At 34.7% G+C, this 8831-nt stretch overlaps 1 long non-coding RNA gene across 2 annotated transcripts; it reads right to left on the reverse strand.

Moving 5' to 3' along the window:
• Window positions 1-2316: 2316 nt before the first annotated feature.
• LOC101264136 (uncharacterized) lies at window positions 2317-8126 on the reverse strand. Of its 2 annotated transcripts, none has more exons than XR_011210656.1 (6): window positions 7753-8126; window positions 7327-7373; window positions 5000-5098; window positions 4041-4141; window positions 2910-3032; window positions 2317-2541 (listed from the first exon to the last, which is right to left on the reverse strand). It is a non-coding gene; the product is annotated as an uncharacterized lncRNA (long non-coding RNA). The 2 variants fall into 2 exon arrangements; XR_011210655.1 differs by having other exon boundaries at window positions 2910-3035.
• Window positions 8127-8831: the final 705 nt, after the last annotated feature.

The raw sequence follows: 8831 nt of genomic DNA on the forward strand, positions 1-8831 counted from the left end.
CAACATATCAAACATATTTCATGGAAAGGCAAGAACTCAACTTAGGCATGAATTTCTACTATAATATGCACATATTTAGAAAAACATGATAAGTTCAACATTATTAATAATAGTCATATAAGGAATTACTAACCTTAGTCTCGGCGAGGAGTAAGGGAAAAAAATGAGGATAGAGGGTCTTCATGTCGACCCCCAAAGCTTATAGAGGGAGGATGGAAACCTGGTTACCTATACACTTCTTAAGAATAGAAAAATGGAACATCAGATGAATCATGTCCAACTCACTTATAAAATTCAATTCATGGGCCACACTCCCGACCCTCTTACAAATTTCAAACGACCTTAGATAGCATGGACTAAGTTTCCCCTTCTTTCCAAACCTCATTACCCTTTTCATGGGTGAAATTTTTAAATAAACCCATAAATTCAAGGTACCTTTTTCTATTGTCGGCATAAAATTTTTGTGGAATTTGAGCCTCTTTTAGTCTATCTTATATAACCCGAAACTTCTCGAGAGCTCTATAGACCAAGTTGGGACCAAGTAGAGGAAACTCACCTAACTCATACCACCCAACATGGAATCTACACCTTCTTCCATAAAGTGCCTCAAAGGGTGCCATGGAGATAGTAGAGTGGTAGATATTGTTGTAGGAGAATTCTATCAAAGGTAGGTGATAATCCCAATTACCTTTGAAGTTGATGACGCAAGCCCTCAACATACCTTCAAGAGTTTAAATAGTGTGTTCCGCTTGACCATCTGTTTTGGGATGAAAAGTGATACTAAGTTTCAATTTCATACCAATCCCACATTGGAAAGCTTTCAAAAAAAAGGTAGGTAAATTGAGTTCCTCTATCAGAAAGATGGACCAAAAACTCCATGCAATCTCACTATTTCTTAGAGGTATAATTTGGCATATACTTCCGCCGAATAAGTAACTTTGACGGAAAGAATATGTGCGGACTTGGTCAACCTATCCACAATGACCTATATCAAGTCAGGTTTCCTTCGGGTACGAGGCAACCAAACTATGAAATCCATGTTAATATCCTCCCACTTCAACGTGGGATGTTTATATTTTGAGTCAGTGGTGCTAAACTTTTACATGTTGTCAATTCGGACATTAGCAACAAAACCCTCTATGTCCCTTTTCATACCATTCCCCAATATGTTTCTCGTAAGTTGTTGTACATCTTTGTGCCACCCGGGTGAATGGAATATCGGGAGTCATGAGCCTCTTCCATTAATAATTCCCTCAACCAATCCACATCTGGTACACACAATCTTCCTTGGTGCCTAAGCACCTCATCTTCCCCTTGAGAGAAGGACTAATTAGCTTTACTAAGGACCATTTTCTTTAACTCCATCAATAAAGGATCAAGGTGTTTCTTTGATTTCACCCCAACCACTAGAGACGACTCGGAGTTATGGCGAATCATGACACCACCCTTTAGGGAATCGTTTAGTTGGACACCCAACCGGGCCAACCTATGGACCTCTTTTACTAGCTCTTTCTTATCTTCTTCATCAATGTGTCACACTACCCATGGATGCTCGACTCAAACCATCTGCTACCACATTAGCTTTCCCGGGATTGTAAAGCAAACTTATATCATGATCCTTTACAATCTCTAACCATCTTCTTTGGCATAAATTCATGTTTTTTTGGATGAATACATATTCTATACTCTTATGATCCGTGATCACAATACACCATTTTAGGCTTACGGCCGCCCCAGTAAGTGTAGCCTAAACTAGCAAAAAGTGTGGTCTTTGATAAAAGGCAACACTTTTGGACTTTAAGCGATACTTTTCTAAGGGTGCCAAAAAAAAAGGGTAACCTTAGAGTTTAGGAACCAATTATCATCTACACTAAAAAGTGTAGCCTTAAAGGCAAAATGGCAATGCTTTTATGTACCTCATGCAGCAACATTTTCATCTCATACAACTACACTTCAAAGTGTGACCTTTACTTTCTTATTGCCCAAAATTTTAAAGTGTTGAAGTATGACAACGACTTTAAAGTGTTGCCTTTTCTATCTAATGTATGACAACAATTATAAAATGTTCTCTTTTCAATTTAATGTATGACAACACTTTAAAGTGTAGACCTTGCACATGTTCATACCACAATTAAAAGACCTATGGCCACACTTTTAAGTGTGGTAATACTATTTAGGCTATAAAATATTTATATGCCACAACTTCTAATTAAAAACCAACAATATTGCTTTGCAACAAATAATCTCAAGCATTAAAATGGCTATTAAGTAATTCAAATATGTAGATTTACAATAAACTTTAAAAGATAGCATGTCTTGTGTACATACACATACCTATAAAGCAATATTATAAATATGTTTGCACAATAGTTCACAAAATACTCTTACAATTGTTTAATTTATTTTAGCAATGAATATATTTCACAAAATCAAACATAATGTACTCAAACTTTTACAATAGTTCAAAAACTCTTCATTATCCTCTTCAATGAGATAAAATTGACTTGCCACGAGCCTTCAAATTTGATCACCTCCATTTCTCTACACATTTAAAATGTACAACAAATCAGTTTGCAAAAGTACATCATAGAAGAGGCAAGAAGTTCCAGATTGCAAATTGTAGGCTGTAGAGTTTGAGTTCCAATTTAGAGGTCCAGATTCAACAACTCCTCTAACATAACATTAATGTGGCACCATGTCTAACGGGAGTTTCTGACATGACCATACTTACATGACAATTTCATGCTTATGGAAACTTACTTTTTACTTTCCAATAGAAAATTTAGCATTCATCAATGCTCTTATATTCTGAGGATATATAGGCATAATGTATAAGTTATTCTCCGGTTAAAATATTAATTTTACGACATAAGAGTGATAGGTACGTACAAGAGTACTTAAATACATACCCAATAAGCAGGCAGCAGTGAAACCAGCAACACCATAAGAGAGGTGAATTACAAAAACTCCAGAAAAGCCAATAACTCCCATCATGAACAGCCAACCTTGAGGGAACTAGATACTAAATGCACCTACTGCATATGAAAAAGTAAGACGAAGAGGAACAAACAACATCCACTAGATGAAATTCATCCTCTCGAGCAGGGCACCAACTATTAAAATCAAAGTGATTGCCGCGAATGCAAACTTGAATTAGACCATTGAGACATTTGGAAACTTTCCAATAAAAGCTTGACTTGTTTTGAGCTTTTGTTCCAACGCATCAAAATTTGTTTTTCTAAGAAATTGAACTAATGTGTCACCAAAAGCTAATTGGTATCCCCATCCAACCTAACAAACAAGGACTGTTGCAAAAGTGTAAAGGGCCATCAACGTCGAGTTGAGAGGACTGTTGCAAAAGTGTAAAGGGCCATCAACATCGAGTTGAGAGCCCATTTATTATTCACAATACTACCATAAAGGATAACAACACCTGCCATTGCGAAACTATGTAATTAAGTAATCGAAAGTATGCTCCAGAGGCGTAATCAGAATTTGATGTTCACGGGTTTTGAATGTTGTTGAACCCATACCTCGTCTTAGTTATTGGATTTACAGTTAAATACTTATACAGATTCAATGATCTTCCATCTAAGCAAAAGTTACTAGACTCGTCCAAAACCCATACTCAATACTCCTTCCATTTAAATATTCTTTAATTACTTTTCTTTTTAATCCGTTCTAAGAAAATGTCCCTTTTTCTATTTTGACAAGTCATTAGTTCTAACTTTTCAAGTGATATGTTAAATTGGACATTTTGATACATTTCACATGTAGACCATAAACTTTAGAACTCTTCTTTCCTTTGCTAAATTTCTTGGCAAGTGAAAACCAGACAAACAAACTTAAATGAATAGAGTATATTTGCTCCACCCCTGAATCTCTCTATATAAATTTAAGCTTTTAGATAAGATGATCGCACAATTCAATAAGATATAAGAACAATTCAAGTGTCTAAACACGCATTAGCTTGAATGGTTTTTATGAGCCAAACATATGAAAATATTATTTGAGGTACAGAGGTAGGAATGTTAATATACCTGGAACACTTTGAAGGCCAACAAGGGTGGCTGAAGTCAATTGCCAAGCATTATCAGCTTTGTTCATCCATTGGGAATTTGAATCATCTGGTTGATGATTTCTAGCCAAGTACAAGTATTAAATTATTAATTATTGTAGAGCACATATTACGTGAGTTCAAGATTGTAGATTCCTCCTCATTCCAAATTGCACAATGCTGATTATAGTTCAGTATTTAAGGTTTCAAATTGCAGATTAAACATTAAGATTAATGCATATTAAATATTACAGTTCCAAATTTCAAATTATTTCAGATTATAGATTATAGTTCCACATTATAGATTATAGATTACAATTCTAGAGTGTAAATTGCATATTATAGTTCACAAATAAAATTGAATGGCTAAAAAACATTCACAATTTCATAGTCCACTTCAGGCATACCATTAGGTTGTGTCCCAGAAGCTAGAACATTAAAATGTAACAATAACTACAATAAAATAAGAAAACAATTCAAGTAAACAAATGTCAAATAGTGAAAGAAAATCAAACAACAAGAAACTACAAAGAAGTCAAATAACACTACTACGTAACTAACCTTTTATCCCAATTCGAGTTTTCAATAATCTGTTATCTATGTTCATATGCTCGGTCAGCTAAAACTACCGTCATATTGTATCTAACATGTATAATACCCTTTTGTCTTTGTATCACAAAGATGCCAAGCATATTGAAGAACGACAATGAAAAGTAAAATTATAGAGTGTCGTCTTATAAGATAAACAAAATAGGAGAAATTATAATTCAATAGTTATACATCTTCTCAGAGCACATAGAGTCTGAACAAATAGTCAAATTGAGATACATCAAAATTAAAAACTAATGAGGATGTAAGTTGCAATATAATGTTATGTTATTAACAAGATACATGAGTAGATCACGAGAAGAGTAAAAAAGAACTTATAACATGAAATCTTACATAAGTTATATGTTTGTGATATACTAAAATATCATTTGTCTTTTATGAGCATGTACGTGGCTTATCACTTCATCTTATTTAGATGTTAGGCTGCAACAACTGTAAGAAGAAACACTACTAAGTAATCAGAAAAAAAAAGTTGAACACTACTGATGCACAAAAAGACAAGAAACAATTCAAAATTTTGAAATATGTAATAGGGGCGTTTATGCTCAGACGAACTGAATCTCATTTCAAACAGAATACGGACTAATACCATAATTGTTACTCTTCAATATTTTTTCTTCAGTTCTTCAAAATTCTTTCTGTTTCATTGACATTTTTCCAACTTTTTCGTCACGAATTAAACATGAGCATTTCGATAAAAGATCGCTCAGATTCCGATCTCTTCCCTTCCACTTCCGCCGCTTTGAGCGCTGAAGATCGTGCTATTTTTGTAAATGCACTCAAGAATAAGCTTCAGAATTTTTCTATGGAGGACACGGACATATTTACGACATTGTTACCACAAGTTAGAAAGTGTGTTGATGCTTTGAGAGAGTTGCAGGGTTAACATGATGAGCTGCAACCTAAGTTTTTGGAGTGTACTTACTTATGAACCGCTGTGCACAAAGAGATATGAAATAGTAAATGGCATTGTTGCAGTGGAAGGTGTCAATGTGGCTCCCCTATACCAACAAGGCAATAAAGGGAAAGAAGATGGTACAGAAAATATCGTTCCAAACTTCTGGCTGAATGTTATGCTAAATAACAGATTTACTGGCATTGCTTTCTTTTGTTTTCCATTTCCATATATAGAGAGAGGAGAGAGAAAGCGAGAGAGAGATCTTGTGTGGGTTTATATATGTATATGCATACAAACACACACACACACTCATATATATATATATATATATATATTCAAAGAAGCAAATCTGTGGGAATATTTTTTGGGGTGGAATTTGGAAATTGGATCTGACATTAAAAGATTGCAGAATGGAAGATGGCATATTCTTTTGGGGCCCTGTAACATCTAAAGAGTGGTGTGAACCAAATTATGTGCAGTCATCCTATATTGCAGAGTTCTTCTAAACAATTTCAAATATCTCATTCATTCTCTTGGCTCTTATTGGTCTTGTGTACGCCCTCAGACAACGGTTTGAGAAAAAGTTCAGTGTCCTTCACATGTCAAACATAATACTTGGCTTTGGGAGTATGACATATCATGCCACTTTGCGACAGATGCAACAGCAAGGTGATGAGACACCAATGGTCTTGGAGGTGCTTCTGTATATTCTATTCCTCTATTCATCAAATTGGCATTATCAGAATACAATGCCCACCTTTCAGTTCCTTTATGGTGCAGTCTTTGCCATTTATAACATAGTTGCATTACGCATAAAAAGAAACAATAGAATTGAGGAATGATGAAAACCAGAGTACAAGGGTCTGGAAAAACAAGAGCAAAACTGGACCTCACATAGCTACATGCAAATTACCTAACTAATGTCATATTGTGCATCATAATGGTCAGTACTATTTACAGAATAACAACCCTTTAAATCAAATTAAAAGTTATAGCACAGATAATACAAGTTGTGTGGGATCAAGGAGAAGAGGTAATGAAAGGACGCAAGCAGACAGCTAGAACAGGAAACCATTCTGCTTCTTTCTAGCGAGCTTTTAGCATGCTTGATGTTCCTAATTACCAATATTGAATCAGCTTACAAACATTACAACTTAAGGATGGTGAAAATTAGAGAAAAATGGTCAGCAAAACAAGGAATCACAGAGCTAATTGCAGATTACCTCTAAAGCCACAAGAGAAGAACTGGGAGCCTGTCATGCTATCAAAAACATTATTGTACCTTAGACATCTCTAAATCGATTAGGCATAAAACAACTATCAGTACTACTTATGTGGTCAGTCTTCTAAGTAGATGTGCATCTCTTTTTTGTTAATTTGCATATCTATTATCTGCTTATGAATATCTAAGTGTGTCTATTAAGCACGCAAAACTCATTCTAACATTGGGCCCGTAAACTAGTAAAGCGGAAAAAAAAACATAGTACTTATAAGCAGGACATGACAACCTATATTCTCATGGGCGATTTCAATCTTAATCAACTTATCGGTTTAATGAAAAACAAAAGTTATCATGCCTAATGAATCAATATAGCGCACAACAAGAATCAACTAATGGGTGTAATAATACTACAATCTGGAATCCCAAAAATCAACAGCACAAGGAAACAAAAATCTACCCCCACATAATAAGCCTAGATGCAACAAATTCAGACTTTTAACGGTAGAAAGTTATAGCTGATAAACTCTATTCTTACAAAACCTTTCAATGTAATGAAGCTTCACGATATAATCTTCACTTCCCTGTTCCTGGTGAACAACGACAAAAGAATAAGGAATTTTTGAATGTCGGCGACAAAGAAAACAAAATCTTAAATGGAGCTAAATGAGCTTTGATTTGAAATTTTTATTTCTCAAAAGATAGTAAAACATCAGAGAATAATATTGAAATCAGAAAAGATCGTGAATGGAGGAGCTAAGTGTTTTTGTGAAAAATCATTAATTTGTGTGTTGATGTAGTCAGAAATCATTATCTTTTATCAACAAATTACTACTACCAAACAAAGAACCATTCAATATCCACTGTTCTCATCAAAATTATAGTAAAACAAAAGTACTAGAATTACTAGAAAATATGAAGATAATGGACTAAACATTGAAGTGTGAGTACCACAAATACCGGCCCTACCATGCTTGCAGGCTTGTAAGAGATGGAGAACTCATCTAAGTAGTGACTAATAATCTCAGGCTTGACCTCAATCCGATTGAAATTAAAATTTTCCTTTGCATATTTCAATAATACATCAAATGATCTCAGGAACAATGACCATGTTACTCATATGTATTATCACAACCTCTTGCTTCTCCCTCATGTTTCACGTTGCGGAGTTTCTTGATGAATGCCATAGCTTTCTCTTCAATCTTTGCTGGAATATTCTGTGAGGACGAAAAAGCAAAAGATTAACAAGCTCATCAGTAGACATGTCAAGAAAGAATCAGATCTACTTCTTTATAGCTGAACTTCTGGAACGTTCTCTTTCTTGGGTGTTTGGTAGCAAAATCAGCTTACACTTCTGCCATGGCTTCGATAATGAATTGGCTGCTAAGATCTTCTGAAAGTGACTGCAGCTAGGATTTTGAGGATGACAATAAAAGAACTCTTTCAAAAACATGGAGTATTTTTTTACTTCATTATTAATTTTCTTTTTGGCTAAATAAAAATGGGAGGGAGAGTTAAATTTGTTGGAGGGAATATAATGTTTTAGTGAAAACTATCAAGCCACACTTGACAAGTGTTGTTTTTATTAATTATAAAAATAGCACATTTTAGAAGTGTAGTCATATATATAAATATGTGTGGTCAATTATATCATGATCACACTACACTTATAAAGTATAGCCTATATTACTAAAGAGCACATTTTACAAGTGTTGTCAATATTACTCTCGTCAAAGGTTAAAAAGTAAGGCTACACTTTTAAAAGCCTTAAAAAATTAAGGAAACATTTTACAACGGTTGTCTTGATTTTTTGTTTCTTTAGACCTAAAATGGTGTAGTGACATGCACCCCATATAGATAGTGTGTCCAAATCTTTAAAGCAAATACCACAACCGCAAGATCAAGGTCATGAGTTGGGTATTCTTTTCATGAGGTATAAGTTGTCTAGAGGTGCATGCTATAACTTTGCCATGTTGCATGAGCACACATCCTAGACCAACTCGGGAGGCATCACAATAAACCACAAACCCATCGGTACCCTCCGGTAA

The sequence above is a fragment of the Solanum lycopersicum genome, chromosome 7, assembly GCF_036512215.1.
Source record: "Solanum lycopersicum chromosome 7, SLM_r2.1".
Lineage (NCBI taxonomy): Eukaryota > Viridiplantae > Streptophyta > Magnoliopsida > Solanales > Solanaceae > Solanum > Solanum lycopersicum.